General features: G+C 43.6%; 2 protein-coding genes across 4 annotated transcripts in view; one reads left to right on the top strand and one right to left on the bottom strand.

Annotated features, from left to right (window-relative positions):
- The window catches only part of LOC311237835 (zinc finger protein 862-like), a gene marked incomplete at both ends in the record, with an annotated part of 124,630 nt that overhangs the window by 78,203 nt on the left and 29,323 nt on the right, over window positions 1-17,104 (bottom strand). The gene's annotated exons all lie outside the window — the stretch shown is intronic.
- The window catches only part of tpk1 (thiamin pyrophosphokinase 1), a 318,684-nt gene continuing 317,375 nt past the window's right edge, over window positions 15,796-17,104 (top strand). For all 3 annotated transcript variants that reach the window (XM_084325680.1, XM_084325682.1, XM_084325681.1), the window contains exon 1: window positions 15,796-15,929. The gene's annotated coding sequence lies outside the window, so the exon portion shown is untranslated. The remainder of the gene's footprint in view (window positions 15,930-17,104) is intronic.

Genomic DNA, 17,104 nt, shown 5'->3' on the forward strand with positions numbered 1-17,104 from the left:
TGAATCCTTGTGTTGTGTTAAATACAACTCAATTAAATGATAAGATAGCAGTCCCTATAAGTTAAGGTAGTGCTAGTTTTTTCATCTACATCATTTCATGGTGGCCATATTCAAACTAATTTACTCTCAATAACTGTCAAACTAAATAACATGTGCAAAACCATTTAGAGTTTTTTGGATGTGTGTGAGATCATGTGCTAAATAAATCATCCCAAAAGATAACTGGAAGCCCTCTCCCCTCCCTGGAAGAACTGTACAGCTCCCACATGCATGCACTCTCTCACTCACTGAAGGCAGTGAAGATCATCAATCAATGCTGCTAAAACATAGACTCTCCCGTGCAACAGGACGTGCAACAGGACATTTAAAGTTTCAAGTTTGTTTATTATTTGTCACATATAAAATACATGTACTTTATGGTGAAATGGTTCTGTATGAGCCTCTGAGAGTGTGCTTCATACAGTAAAAAAGTAAGTAAAAGAGGAATATACAATACAATATACAATCTAAAGTACAACCTAAGTACAATCTAAATACAATGTTGTGTGGGGGTCTGCACCTACATTTAGTTGTACCTGTACAATGACAACAATCATTCATTCATTCATAAACCATCATCCCCAGGACCTCTAAACCTTCATACCCATAATCGCCAAGACCCCCTAAACCATCATACCCATCATTCCCAAGACCCCCTAAACCATCATACCCATCATTCCCAAGAACCCTAAATGATCATACCCATCATTCCCAAGACCCCTAAACCCTCTGAGCTGTGACTAGCGCCCCATAGCACTGACTCCATTGGTGATGCTACAGCCTACTGGAGTTGAAAGTATTTGAGGAAACAGCATCTGAGATTCATCTGCGGTCAGGTGATATAAATCTCTAACTAACTAACTAAATATAAGTTTCTCAGTCATGTCAACCTGACTCACAACCCCACCTAACATCCTAGCATCTTGCATCCTATAGCATCCCAATAGTGAAGGTCCTTGACTGACTTTCAATCTCTACACCAAGCTTGACTCAAATCGGATTAAGAATGGACGAGTTATGGTGGTTACAGACAGACATACACAAGTGATTACAATGCCTGCTTTGCAAAAATGTGAGTTAGGAAGCGAGAGTGAGAGAGAGAGAGAGAGAGAGAGAGAGAGAGAGAGAGAGAGAGAGAGAGGCAGAGAGAGAGAGACATACAGAGAGAGAGGAAGACAGAGAGAGAGAGAGAGAGAGAGAGAGAGAGAGAGAGAGAGAGAGAGAGAGAGAGAGAGAGAGAGAGAGAGAGAGAGAGAGAGACACAGAGCTGATCAAACATTCAGTGCTGTGACCTCGTAAAGAAATCCCAGCCAATGAAGAATGCACTCAGCTTGGAATTTATTCATAGATGTAGGCTATTTATAATGCATGCCCACAGAATGAATGACTTCTTATGCATTTGAGCTGTGTGTATGCCTGTGTATGTGTGTGCGTGTATGTGTTTACATACCACTTGGTATGTGTATGTGCCCCTTTATAAGTGTGTATAAATGTGTGTGTGTGTGTGTGTGTGCGTGTGAATATGTTCCCAACTGCCCATCCTGTGTGCATGTACCTATACATGCATACACTGTGTGTGTGTGTGTGTGTGTGTGTGTGTGTGTGTGTGTGTGTGTGTGTGTGTGTGTGTGTGTGTGTGTGTGTGTGTGTGTGTGTGTGTGTGTGTGTGTGTGTGTGTGTGTGTGTGTGTGTGTGTGTGTGTGTGTGTGTGTGTGTGTGTGTGTGTGTGTGTGTGTGCACATGCTCTCCTCTCTGCACTGTCTGTGAGGGAGCCGTGACAAGTGCTGATTGATGGGGGAACGTTTGACTTAACGAGCCTCCGGAGTGGATTCACCTTGAGAGAGATTTGGCTTCTCACTTTATACTCTGCTACAACCACTGTCTGAGAACAGCAGCTCGCACTATTAGAGGGAGGGTGGGATGGGGAGAGAGAGAGAGATACTTTTTAGCTGTCCCTGCAACTGATTTGCACAGTACTGACTCCCACTGATTTTCAGATGCCACTGATTTGCACACACAGTACACTCATACTGCAATTGATACATTTGTATTGATATGCTGCTATTTTAAATAGTTTTTATTGTTTACAGTGTTCATATTGCTTGCTTCTGTCTACTCACTCTATTCCTGCCTGTCTACTCTCCCCCCCCCCCCCTCTCTCTCTCTCTCTCTCTCTCTCTCTCTCTCTCTCTCTCTCTCTCTCTCTCTCTCTCTCTCTCTCTCTCTCTCTCTCTAAATTGCAGACGCGGAGTCAGGTGTGTGGAAGCTCTGGGAGCAGCTGATAGACATCTGTGTGCTGATTGCTGCACCTACTTAGACCTGGCTCAAGATCGTAGCTTAGTATTTCCCAGCGAGTCACAGTTCTTTGCTCGTTATAGTTAGTAGTATTCCTTGTCTCTTGTCTTACCCGTTCTGTCTCTCCTTTTCCCGCAGTCCCTTGTCTGGCTCCCCGTGCTGTCTCTAATCCTGGATCCCTTGCCTACACCCCGGACCATATGAGGATCGAGTTATCGTGTATGACCCATCGCCTGTCTGACAACCTAACCCTGTACCATCTGAGGAACAGATCCCATGTATGACCCCTCGCCTGGCTGGCTACCCGCTCCTTGCTCACGCCCCGGACCGCTTGAGTATCAGATCCTGTAAACGACCCCCCAGCTTGTGTGAACTACCCCGCTCATTCTCATACCCCTTTGACAGATACGAATATCCCTGTGGCTTATGATCGACCGTTGCTTGAACGACCTGAACATTCGTATAATACAGTATTTTAGGTTATACCAAGTTCTGTCTGCATCTCTGTGTTTACATATTGGGTTCCACTCGCTCAGTAGTGACAGCTCCTACTTGTGTTGATGTTGCTACTATAGGTTGAAACAAGAATTTCACTCCGCTATACTGTAAAAGATAATAGGGAAAGAAAGACAGAGTTAGAGAGAGAAGGAAGGGGTGAGTGAGAAAGGGGAGGTGTTTGTATATTTAGCACATTATGCATGTTGATAAAGATTCTAATGGTGTGTGCTGGTGTTGATGTGTGAGAGAGAGATAGAGAGAGAATTAAAGAAAGGTCAGGAATGAAACTAGCAACCATACAGCCATGCACCACAAACTTTATGGTTGAGGCGGGGGCCGCAGCTAGTCTGCCATATGCCGGTGCCAGTGTGCAATAGCCGAAAGGCTCCTGTGACAAGGATTGATTTCAGCCAATTAAGGAGAGGGATGATTAGGCAGCCTCGGCCAAGTACGTGGGGGAACCCCCTGCTCCTTACAATAGACACCCTGATGTCTTTAATGACCATGGTGAGTTACGGCACGGCAGTGAGTTTAATGACCTTATCCAAGGTACGGCAACTCACTGCTAAGTCCAGCGGACTCGTCCTCCCCGCTGCACGTGATCACCGCCTTCCGACATCGTCCCAGACTGACCCACAACCTCACCGCGGTCGTGAGCCCTTCCCATGTAGCCGCACTGCCGTGTCGGATGGAAAAGCAACCTCACGGTTCGTATTCAGCGACAATAATTCTATTCATCACAATGAAAGCATTTCATACCATAATTTCCGCAGAAGTAACCTTGAGGAAGGTACTTGTCGCTGTGCTTCAACCTGACAGAAGAAATGCATTATGCATAGGTGGCTATGTGGGTATGTGTGTGTGTGTTTCTGAAACGGAGGTCTAGGGCCTCCACAGGTGCGTTTGATAGAGCTGGCGGACACTATGGGGTTGTGACTCCGATTAAAGAATCACAGAGGCGTACTTCAGTTAATGATTTGTATTTGGGAATTTGCGTGTGGGTGTCTACAAAGGAATACAATACAATATACATTAGTAAACACAGTAGTGACCTACATAAACATAATGTCATAAACATGTGGTCTATAGCTACAATAATATCCATTAATAATATAATATAATTTAATAATAATAATAATAATATATAATACAACTAGTAACTAAGACAATCACTTAACCAGAGTTATTATATAACCTACATAGACTATGCAGGGAAATTACTCATGCGGTACATGCAAACAATATAATAAGTAGGCACACTGTAAACCAAGTGTAAAGATACATTCAATTCACTAACAGTAATGAGTGAGTTATATTTATATAGCCTAGCTAACATACTGTTGACAGAGTCTGCTATGGGGCGACAATAATATGTTCATGAGGCATGGTTTCTATCTTTAGCCATAAACGGCGTGGTTTATTTCACATTGCTCCACAGCAGTACACTGAAGAAAGCTATGGGTATTGAGGAGTTGTCGAACGAGGTCCTTAAAACTCCCTATCTGCTGAATGTATTACACTGTTTATATCAAACTTGTTTTAACACAGGCACCATCCCCTCGATATGGAACAAGTCCATTATTAAGCCCATCCCCAAATCTGCAAAAGCTGACCCTAGAGTCCCACTAAATTACAGAGGTATTAGTTTGATCAGTACAGTTTATAAATTATACTCAAGTGTTCTTAATAATAGATTAAATAAATACTTAGAATATAATGAAATGTTGGTGGATGAGCAGAATGGGTTTAGGGCTAAGAGAGCTTGTATTGATCATGTTTTTGTTTTATCATCGGTGGTGAGAGCCAGATTGGACGAGGGCAAGAATACATTTGTTTGTTTTGTTGACTTTAAAAAAGCCTTTGACTGGATTAATAGAGAGCTTTTGGACTATAAATTAATCTGTTCTGGTATTGATGGACTATTTTATAAGGCTATCAAAAGCCTGTATAAGGCCCCATCTGCCTGTCTGCAGCTGAATGATGTTAGGACCGGCTGGTTCCCCACCCCATTCGGTGTAAAACAGGGAGATGTGCTTTCTCCTACTTTATTCGCCCTTTATGTTAACGACCTGGCGCAAGAAATCAAGCAAGCCAATCTTGGTATTCCAATAGATAATATAATCCTAAGTATTTTATTGTACGCTGATGATATTGTTTTGTTTGCAGAAAATGAAGCAAATTTACAAAACATGTTGAATATTATGAGTTCTTGGTGCATGAAATGGAGACTTGCGATTAACAGTGAAAAAACACAGATTATGCACTTTAGGAAAAAACACGAACAGCAGAGTAGTCATACGTTTCAATTTGGACCAACGCCCCTGATTTACACACATTCTTATAAATATCTTGGTTTCACCTTTAATGAGTACATGTGCTTCATAGAAGGAAGGAAAATAATGTCTGAGTCAGCAGGAAGGGCGCTAGGGGGCGTGTTGAGTAAAATGAAAGTGTGCACTGACCTTGGGTTTTCAACATTTACACAATTATTTGATTCAATGGTGGGTTCTGTTTTGTTTTATGCTGCTGGAGTATGGGGTTTTGATGATGCACCTGAATGTAATGCGATCCAGAACCGGGCCATAAGATACTTTTTAGGAGTCCATAAATACACACCAAAAGGAGCTATAGAAGGGGACATGGGGTGGGATTCTTGCTTGGTCAAGCAAAAAGGTGAAATGGTGAGGTTATGGAACCGCCTGGTCCAGCTGCCAAATGGCAGGGTGACTAAAAAGATTTTTAATTGGGACAGAGCACACGGTCATCCCTGGTCAAGAGAGATGTCTATGATTTTTTCTTCTACTGACTTGAGTATGATTTTTATGAACAATTTGCAGTGTAAGGTTCACATAATTAAAACAAAATTATCAACAATCCATCAGGATAAGTGGAAGGTGGAGATTTTGAAAAAACCTAAACTTAGAAAATATATTGCAATTAAAAATGAGTATTTTACTGAACCTTATGTAATGTTAAACTTAAAGAGAAGACGGAGGTCTCTGTGTGCCCAGTTGAGGTCTGGCACCCTGCCATTGGCTGTGGAAGTGGGTAGATTCCAGGGTAAACCTGAGGAGGAGCGGTTGTGTGTTCTGTGTGATCTGGGAGTGGTGGAGGATGAATATCATTTTGTTTTTTATTGCCCTTTGTACACCACTTTGAGGAGGGCTTTATTTGAAAAAATTCAAATTGTAAACCCAGATTTGTTTTGGCAGTCTGAGAGCTGTATGTTGAGTTGTTTTTTTGTGGAGGACATCTTCGGTTTTGCAGGATTTTTGGAGAAGGCATGGCACCTGAGACAAAACACACTGTATCCTATATAATTGTATTTGAATTCACCTTGTTTTTCTGTTTATTTACATTGAGTACAGCAAGTTTCAAGTTTCTTTAATAGTTGTCATACAGAAGTACAGAATACTTTTGTACAAAATGCTTCTTACTGTTGCGCTCCAGAGACTGTGCATGACAAGATAGTATGAAATAAAAACATAGTAAAAATTAGAAGAAAAAAAGAGGTCACAGTGTTCAGTTTAGACATATGTACAATGTTCGTAGACGTAGTTACCATACAATATACAATACTGTGCAGTGTACTAATATACAATACTATATAGTGCAAGGCATAAATGGACGAGGTGCAGTTTAGGTACAATTCACAGTAGGTGTACGAGTTGTAGTGCAAATCCTTTATCAATAAATATAAAGTGTAAGTGTGTTTGTGTGATCTAAAGTGTGGAGAGTGGGTGCTGCAGTGTGTTGTTTGTTTGAGTGAGTGTGTGTGTGCGTGTGGGTGTGTGTGCTGTGTGCATTTGATGGTTGTTGCATAGTGATTATTGTTCGTTTAGCGATTATTGTTCGTTTAGCAGCCTGATGGCCTGGGGATAGAAGCTCCTTCTGAGTCTTTCTGTGCTCGCCATAAGACTCCGGTATCGCTTGCCTGACGGCAGCAGTTCAAAGAGGCAGTTGTTCGGGTGGCTCGAGTCCTTAATAATTCTCTTAGCCTTCCCCTTGCACCGCTTGTTGTAAATGTTCTGGAGGGTGGGAAGCCCCCCTCTAATTGTGCGTTCGGCTGAACGTGTCACTCTTTGTAGTCTGCTACGGTCTTGTGCAGTGCTATTCCCAAACCAGGAGGTGATGTTGCCGGTCAGGATGCTCTCTATTGTACATGAGTAGAAGTTCCTAAGGATCTTCTGACTGACTTGGAACTTCCTTAGGCGCCTGAGGAAGTAGAGGCGTTGTCGTGCCTTCTTCACAACACTGTCAATGTGTGTGGTCCATGTCAAGTCCTCGGATATGTGGGCTCCGAGGTACTTGAAACTGTTCACTCTCTCAACTGGTGCCCCGTCGATGCTGAGGGGGCTGTAGTCCTTGACCCCCGACCTCCTGAAGTCCACAATCATCTCTTTTGTTTTGCTGACGTTCAGGGAGAGGCAGTTCTCCTGACACCACTGTGACAGGTTCTCTACCTCTTCCAGGTAGGCCCTTTCGTCGTTGGCAGAGATCAGGCCCACCACTACTGTGTCATCAGCAAATTTGATGATGGTGTTGTTGTTCCGCTGTGCTACGCAGTCATGTGTGTACAGGGAGTAGAGGAGGGGGCTCAGAACACAGCCCTGGGGGGCCCCTATGTTGAGCGTGATGGATGAGGAGGTGCAGTTGCCGGCTCTTACCACCTGGGGTCTGCCCGTCAGGAAGTCCAGGACCCACTGGCACAGGTCATAGTTCAAGCCCAGGTCCCTGAGCTTGGCTATGAGTTTGGAGGGGACTATGGTATTGAATGCTGAGCTGTAGTCGATGAACAGCATTCTCACATAGTTCCCCTTCCTCTTGTCCAGATGTGATGCTGCTGTGTGCAGCACATGGGCTATGGCGTCCTCCGTGGACCTGTTGGGGCGATATGCAAATTGCAGAGGGTCCAGGTTGATGGGGAGGGAGGAACAGATGTAGCCCTTCACTAGCTTCTCAAAGCACTTCATGGCTATGGAGGTGAGGGCTACAGGGCGGTAGTCGTTGAGGCAAGCGGGCGTAGATTTTTTGGGTACAGGGATGATGGTGGACTTCTTCAGACAGGTGGGGATGACGGCCTGTTCCAAGGACAGGTTGAAGATGTCAGTGAATACCGGGGCCAGTTGGTCGGCACAGACTTTTAGGACGCGGCCGGGGATGCCGTCCGGTCCTGCTGCCTTCCTGATATCCACTTTTTTAAAGATCCGTCTCACCTCATGCTCTGTTACCCTGAACACTGAGTCTCCATCAGCAGACCCCCCCCCCCCCATTGCCGTGGTTTGTAGGCTGGTGTTGTTATTCACAGCCTCAAACCTCGCATAGAAGGAGTTGAGATCGTTTGCTAAGGAGATGTCACTGTTCAGTTTGAGGGGGGTTCCTTTGTAGTCTGTCATTGTTCTGAGGCCCTGCCACATGCCTCTAGAGTCAGCCTGTTCAAACTGAAGTTCAACTTTATCCCTGTAGCGCCGTTTTGCCTCTATTACTGCTCTCCTGACGTTGTATCTTGCCATCTTGTGTTCTTCCATGTTGCCTGTCACCAGCCCGGTGTTGTATGCTGATGTGCGCACTTTCAGAGCCTCACGGACGGATTTGTCTACCCAGGGCTTTTGGTTTGGGTAGATATTAATTTTGGTGGTGGGGATTATTACTTCTACCTGAGTACAGACATAGTCAATCACCGTTTCGGTGTATTCGTTAATATTGGCTGTGTTATCACGGAGTACACTCCATTCTGTGCTTCCCAGCACTGCTTGGAGTGACTCTACTGACGTCACGGTCCAACGCTTAACCTCTCGCGAGACCACCGGCGTTCGCTTGAGACACTGTTTGTACTTAGGCAGAAGAAAAATTGCGGCGTGATCGCTTGTGTTATATTACGTTTTATTGTATTTTCTTGTATATTTTTTTATGGCCATCTTGGTCTATGTCATTTGTTAAGTAATTGGTAAAGTATATTATTATATACTTATTGTTATGTGTCTTGTAAGCCCATATGGGCTGGGCATACATCTGTATGTAAGACACGAAAATAAAAAATATCAAATCAAATCAAATCACATGATACATCCTTCTCTTATGAGAGCGAAGGTGGAAGAGACAGAGGGGGAGCCAAACATCTCCTTATATACCCTCTACCTGGCGGCAGCATCAACAGCTCCGCCTATAGCGCCATCTTGTGGAATCAGTTATATACAGTTAGACAGTTACACAGTTACACAGTTACTTACTCAGTTACTTGCAATCATATATAACCTCTAACTTTAACACTCCCACTTATGGTTGTCTAGTACACTGTACAACTTCTTAAAAAAAAAATTTACAAAGAAAATAATACAGTTCAGAGCATCAAAAAGGATATGGCAGTCAATACTACATAACAGTCAATATTTACACACCAAACATGACCTCTGCAAATCTTCTCAATTTCAGTTTGGAAGCAGGTTTCGTCATAGCGTCTGCTACCATGTCGTCTGTTGGACAATAAATCAGTATCATTCTTTCTTCTCTGTTGACAGATCTGATGAAATTATATTTTATATCGATATGTTTACATCTCTGTCGGCACACAGGGTTTCTAGCAATCGCAATGGTTCCCTGGTTGTCTTCATAAACAACAGTCTTCTTATATACATAGGTATCCATCCCTTCGAGCAGTTGTTCTAGATAAATACATTCCTGTATTGTCATAGCTAGAGCCATATATTCGGCTTCACAAGTTGATAGTGCCACTGTGGGCTGCTTCTTTGTTTTCCACGAAACCAGTGAGCTGTTTGTGTTCAAACTCACACAATACCCTGTGGTACTTCTTCTGTCTGTGGTGTCTGCTGCCCAGTCTGCATCACTGTAGGCTTTAAGCCCTAAGCCTTCGCTGCTCTTTCTGAAACAAAGCTGTTTATCTGCTGTACCTTTGAGATAACGAAAAACTTGTTTTGCTGTAATCCAGTGCTCCTCTGTGGGGTCAGCAAAATGCTGTGACAATTTACTCACTACAAAACATAGGTCAGGGCGAGTACATGTTGTCAAATAAATGAGGCTATCTACAGCTTCTCTGTACATCTTTACATCAGTCAATCTCTGAGCATCCTCTTGGTAGTCTAGTTTCCCTTGTTCTACATTCTTGCATGTCAAAACGTTTCAGGATCTTTTCCACATATCTCTTCTGGGATATTTTTACACAATTGGCAGACTGTTCAAAGTCCATGCCTAGAAAATGTTTTAAGGTCCTTCATTTTGAATCTGGTGGAGAGCATATACCTTTCACCTGTTCTAGGTTTCTAGTGTTGATGATCAAATCATCCACCCAAATGACAATTATCACTTTTCCTGACTCTTTTGACTCCCTTGAGTAAACACAGGGGTCTACTGGGTTCTGTAGGAAGTGATCTTCAATGAGACATGTATGAAGCATCTCGTTCTAATTTCGCCCAGACTGTTTCAGGCCGTAAATGGATTTTTCTAGTTTACACACTAGTTTCTCTCCTTTCTTCTCGTAACCTTCAGGTTGTTCCATGTATATCTCCCTATCTATGGGTGCGTGCAGGTAAGCTGTCTTCACATCCATCTGGTGCAAAATCAAATTGTCCTCAGCCGCTTTCTGCATCACTACCCTTACACTGGTCAGATTGGCTGTGGGGAAGAAGGTCTCACCGTAGTCTATCCCCTCCCTCTGACTGTAACCTTTAGCTACGAACCTGGCTTTGTACTTGTCGTGGCCTTCAATACCCTCCTTGATTGAGTACACCCATTTCCCTCCCACTGTCTGTCTGCCCTCTGGTAACTTGGTTAGAGTAAAGGTGTGGTTGTCCTCTAACCAGCTAACCAACATAGCATAGCATCAATAGCAGAGAGAAACAACATCGACAGAAATGGATCAATGTGAACATAAGTGTAAAGTAAGCTCCAGTAAATGAATTAGGCAGGAACTAAACATAAAACTGTACTTACGTCTGTCATTGACGCACACTTTCCCCAAAGGGACAGAAGTAACTGCCGCGTACCGTCAGACAGCTGAACTGAGACCAAACCTGCGCGAGGTTAGAAAAAACTCTTAAAGGGCTAGTAACCTATCAACAGACCAGAATGCGACACTAGCTGGAGCACATCACGCTGAACAATTACACTGGCATAAATCAATTACCCTTTCCTGTCAACAACAACATAAGGGCTATTACAGAACAAAGTCATCTTATTAACACATTCTGCGCCATAAACGAGTTAACTCGTTATTGGCCGCCAATTGAATAGCGCCAACAACGAGTTTACTCGTTTTTGGGGTCGTTATATCGTTTATTCGCTATATCTATTCTTATTACATGGCGTTTTCACATTCGCCGAAATGCTTGCTTGTGATTGGTCAATAGCGCGCGTCAGAGGTCAGTTATCAGACAATAATGACCGATGTGGGACAATAATGACCGCTGTGCGCAGCTGTTCGCAATCAAGCCCACAATAATGACCGCTGTGCGCAGCTGTTCGCAATCAAGCCCACTGACATCAGTGCAAACTGCCGGCTGCCGGGGAAGCTGCTGGGGGGCGGAGCGACGAGCACTCAGCGGAGCCAGAACCAGTGTTACTGTTGCGAGTCGATGTAAAATGAATTAGGTATATTGTTAGTAAGTTAGCCATGTAATAAGCGGGATAATGTATAGCTATACTCGATCATTGTCGCAAAATAATTGACCTTCACTGACGTTTAAAACACCTCGCCGAGGCGGCTCGGTATTTTAAACTCTGTCGGTCAATTATTTTGCGACAATGACCTCGTAGCTATACATTATCCCTTACATAATTCATAGCCGCAGCCTCTGGTATAGTCTTCAGACCCTGTCTGACCTGGCAGACGGTCAACACCGCCCTCTACTGCCAGGCGGAGCTATTGCATCTCATTGAAAATGGGCGTGTGTCTTTTAGGAGGCGATCTGAGCCGGGCGGGCGGGGTTTAAATATTCAGGCGTGCCACTTCTATACAACGATGGCATCAGTAACTCTGCCTGCCCGCCCGTCATTATGAAACGGTCGGTAGTGTGGTGCGGACCTCCACAAGCATTATTTGGAATTGCGATAAGATATTTGGATTATCTCTTTTGCATTACATCAGATACAAGGTAAGAACAACATATATGAATTTGATCGTTGATCTGACATTTATTTCTACCGCGATCAAAACGATCTGTGTGTAGGTGTATGTGCTTATTACCGTTGGCTGCGGTGGGGGGGGGGGGGGGGGGGGGGGGCGCCCCGCTACGACGGTCATTTCATGTATGGACGAGGAGACATAATAGTGATAATCTAGCATTGATTTCAGGATGATTAGATAATCAGTCGAAAAATTACAACCTGATGACTGGATTACAGTCAAATGCATTTTTCTCGCCTTTTCCTGGAATGACTGAAAAAAACACCCAAACCATACTCTATTCAAAACGGTATAAACGGAAATGTACGAATGAAAAAACAATCTGTCTCGGCAATGTTGACTAGAAGCAGCTCACTGAGACCGACGGCGTTATTAGACCCATAGATATAAGATATATTTTAAGCACTCGCAAATGCCACAGTCTAAAACTTATATCCATTGTAAAAAGACCTGGCAATGAATGGGGTATTAGCGCCCCCTGCTGTGGCGGTCAATGTGTAACAGGGGCTTTCCTACAGTTTCTATGAGGCATATTATGTGGATGGACAAATCCAAATTCCTTTGTGTAATTTACCCAATAAAGTAATGTTCTAAGTTTTACAGTATAAGAAAAAAAAATTACTTAGGAAAGTAGGTTACTTTCCTCATCCTCTCAAGTGCTACTAAAACAAAAGGCTGGCTGCCACAAAACAGTCACATCTAGAGACCTCAAAACCTACTCTAGCGAGGCCTTCAACCTTGAACTGGAGAGTCTGGACTGGTCAGATGAACTCAATGGTACACTGGTTGACGAAACATGGCTTGGTTTCAAAACCAAATTCTCAGCAATACTAAACGACATGGCCCCCCTAAGAACCACCAGGGTAAAAAATCGCGCTGAGCCGTGGATGCACTCCGAAATACTGGCCGCTATGAAAACCAGAGACAAAAAATGCTCTGAGTTTCGTAAAAGTCAGTCAAAGCTTACTAAAAGCACGAGCAGTGAACTCCAAGCCCACGTGACTGAACTCAAACTAGAAAGAAACAGACTAAGAAACGACGTAAACTCCATGATCAAAACTGCAAAAAAGAATTTCATCAATGACAAAACTGAGGAAAACAAAAACAAACCACGTGAACTTTGGAAATTACTCAATAATCAACTAGGATGCAGTAAAAAACTTAAAACCAGATTCTCAAACATAAACATAAAAACTGACAACACGCTCATCACAGACAAGCTGGATGTAGCCAATTACTTAAACATTTTCTTCACAACATAGCCACAACACTGGTAAACAAACTACCCTCCCACTCAGGGCTTTATGGGGTAGAACACATAGTAGCTTACTACAAAAACCTAGGGGTCCGCAAGGACGACTTCAAGCTGGAAATGGTAACAACAGATGAGGTACTCAATAAACTGAGCGCCCTCCAACCTAACAAGGCCACTGGCCATGACAACATCCCCTCCAAATTCCTCAGAGACTCAGCAGCCGCCATCACACCAATCATCACACACATAATAAACCTCTCCATAAAACAGGGACACGTCCCCAAGGACTTCAAAATTGCGAGGGTGACCTCTCTGCACAAAAAGGGCAGCAAATTAGACCCAGGCAACTACCGCCCTGTTTCTATTCTCACCTCCATCTCGAAAGTCATGGAAAAAATAGTCTACGAACAGGTCGAAAAGTACCTAGCGGAAAAAAATCTAATCTACGAATTCCAATCTGGCTTCAGAACATCCCACTCCACTGACACATGCCTTCTCTATTTGAATGACCACATCAAACAAGAGGTGGACGCAGGCAAATACTGCGGCATGGTCATGCTGGACCTACAAAAGGCCTTTGACACGGTCAATCACTCCATTCTGATTGACAAGCTAAAAGCAATTGGTTTTGATAGTCTATCAGTGAGCTGGATGCAATCCTACCTTGAGGGGAGGGAACAGATGGTGGAGGTAAACGGTACCCTATCCCCCCCCCTCACAGTGAGCTGTGGTGTTCCACAAGGAAGCATACTAGGCCCGCTACTGTTCCTAATTTATGCAAATGACATGTCGTCAGCTTGTGACTGCAACTTGTTCCTGTTTGCGGACGACTCAGCCCTGCTGGTCTCTGACAAGAACAAGTTACAGGTTGAAAAAACCCTCAGCTCGGAACTAGGCAGAATCTGCATATGGCTCGCTGATAACAAACTATCATTACACATGGGCAAAACAGAGTCCATTCTCTTCGGTTCAAATAACAAACTCAGCAAGACCGACGGCTTCTCAGTTACAGTGGGTGACAATATTGTCACAAGGAAAGATGAAATTACCTACCTGGGTTCCATCCTAGAGGCTAATCTCTCCTGTGACAAAATGGCATCCAATGTAATAAAAAAAGTCAACCAACGAACTCGATTCTTGTACCGGATCTCCTCTCTGGTAAACAAGAACACCCTGAAGACTCTGGCAGGAGCACTCATTCAGGGGTACTACGACTATGCTTGCACCTCATGGTACCAAAGCACCTCAAAGGCGCTAAAAACAAAATTACAAACATCTCAAAACAAACTGGTCAGACTACTGCTTGACCTTACTCCTAGAACCCACCTCACCCCTGCCCACTTCGACAACCTAGGATGGCTTAGAGTAGACGACAGAGTACAACAACTTGCAATGGGCCTGGTCTACAAGATACACTACACGACCAAGGTACCCATGTACATGTCAAAATACTTCCCAAAGGTCAGTGAATACCACGATCACAACACCAGAGGGAGCTCCACAAATCATGTTAAACCCAGATTCGGCTCAAATAAGGGACTAAACACGTTTCGCAATTATGCCACATCAATGTGGAACGCCCTACCCAAAGCTGTAAAGGAATGTGGATCACTACCCACTTTCAAAACCTCTCTCAAGGGACACCTACGGGAGACTGCAATTCAACACTGGCCCCTGTAAATATCCTAACCCAACCCCCTCCAATGTACAGTCATTTACCTAGTATGGTTTTGTCAATAGTTCAATGTACAATTGTGTTTGTTTGTACAGTGTCTCCTCCCCCCCCCCCCCTCAATGTACAGTGTTACTTGTTTATACAGTGTGCCCCCCGCCCCCCCCCCCCCCCCCCAACCACCTCCAATGTAAATTACCCAGTATGGTTGTCAATATCCCAATGTACCCAACCCCCCCCACCCAACCTCCTCCAATGTACAGTTTCTACGTCAAATGTATATACTCCCTTTTCTTGACTCCTTCTGTATCACAAACAGTACTGTATTTGCAAATCTGGTATGTCATAAATGTATAGATGTAGCAGTACTGACTATCTGTATGTCATGTATGTCATATGTCTATATGAATTGAAAATGGGGGACCCTGATGGAAACAAGACAAACGTCTTTCTCAGGTCTGCATCCCCTTAACAATTGTATGTATTGAGCCCTACTGTATTGTACCCATTCTGCAATCTGTTAAATAAAGTTTTCATTCATTCATTCATTCTACAGATGTGAACTAAACGTAACATGCACACACACACACGCGCGCGCGCACACACACGCACACACACACACACACAATCATGCTCCTTTTCTATGATCCCAAAGCATACACATAAACGTATTTCAAATGAACCAAGAAAAGAAATAATGAAAAGTCCAGCGACGATAGTCAGTCAGCTTCTGTCGCCTGCTATTTAATACGGTAAACCTGATATACTTTGTGCACCACTAACATGCTGTTCCAGTTCCTCCCTCCAGATGTCCCCATAACAAGCTCCACGCCCCTCTTCCACCCGAAGGGGAGGTCTCTCCTCGCAGACCCGGCGCTCTCGTTGACTGTTTACAAAGTTGACCAGGAACTCATGTCGAAAATCTGTCGAAAATCACATCACTCAGTATGTTTTCATTGATTCTGTAGCTATAGAAGGGAATACTGTGTGCTGTGCATGCAACGCTGTCAGCGCACTGCAATCATAGCAAGGTGTGTATTGTGTGTTAATAATAATGCGTTGTGTTTACATGTCTTACTCGTGGTTCTCTCTCTCTCTGCACATAGTTTTCTCTCCCTGTGTGTGTGAGTGTGTGTGTGCGCGCGCGTGTGCGTGTGCTGTATGTGTGTTTTACACTTCCAGACAGTGTAGTTTTAGCAGATACAGCTGAGATGGTCTATCTTGAGACAGACTTTGGTTTCACTGTAACGTTTATGTATGTTTGGTTTTATTTAAATTTTAACTATTGAGTATCTATCTTCCTAGTACGAACTGATCCATGCATTTGACTGAACAGGAGTGTTTGAGGTCATTAGACAAAAACATCTTTATAAGCGGGAAAAAGGCAGAAAAAACACTGGTTTTCGTTTTAAAATAGGCCGACAGTACATGCAGCTTTTGGTAGGACTGTTGAGTTGGCTTAGTACTGTAGGCTACTGTGGAAATACTCTAATATCAATAACCTACCCACTTGTAGCCTGATGGCATTTTCAATGACTGCATTAGTATAGTTTCATCCATAGTCTGGTCTCATGTGGAGGATGTCCTCCGAATGGTACTCACAGGATAGTGGGCTACATATCTGTTTCATTTAACAGCCTAGGTCTATTTGAAATCTGTAGTATTTTCACTTTTTTCTTTAGCTCATAGTTTGAACCCAATATGAGTTAAATGCAGTTATCCATCAACATTGTCTGCATCAGTGACCCTGTAAAACACATACACAATCATCAGCCAGTGGAGATGAATAATATGGCTAGCAATTAAGATAAGATTATTCCACAGCTCCCCTACAATATTATTGTTACCTATCCACAGTTCCACTATAATAGAGTTACCTATCCACAGCTCCACTACAATGGAGAGTTATCCACAGCTCCAATAGAATAGAGAGTGACCTATCCACAGCTCCACCACAATAGAGTTACCTATCCACATATCCACTACAATAGATAGTTACCTATCCACAGCTCCTCTACAATGGAGAGTTATCCACAGCTCCAATAGAATAGAGAGTGACCTATCCACAGCTCCACCACAATAGAGTTACCTATCCACAGCTCCTCTACAATGGAGAGTTACCTATCCACAGCTCCACTACAATAGAGAGTGACATATCCACAGTAGGGCTGAGCCCAAGCGTTTGAAGGTTCGGACCTTCATTCGC

Source organism: Notolepis coatsorum (genome assembly GCF_963971535.1).
Source record: "Notolepis coatsorum genome assembly, chromosome: 12".
Taxonomy (NCBI): domain Eukaryota; kingdom Metazoa; phylum Chordata; class Actinopteri; order Aulopiformes; family Paralepididae; genus Notolepis; species Notolepis coatsorum.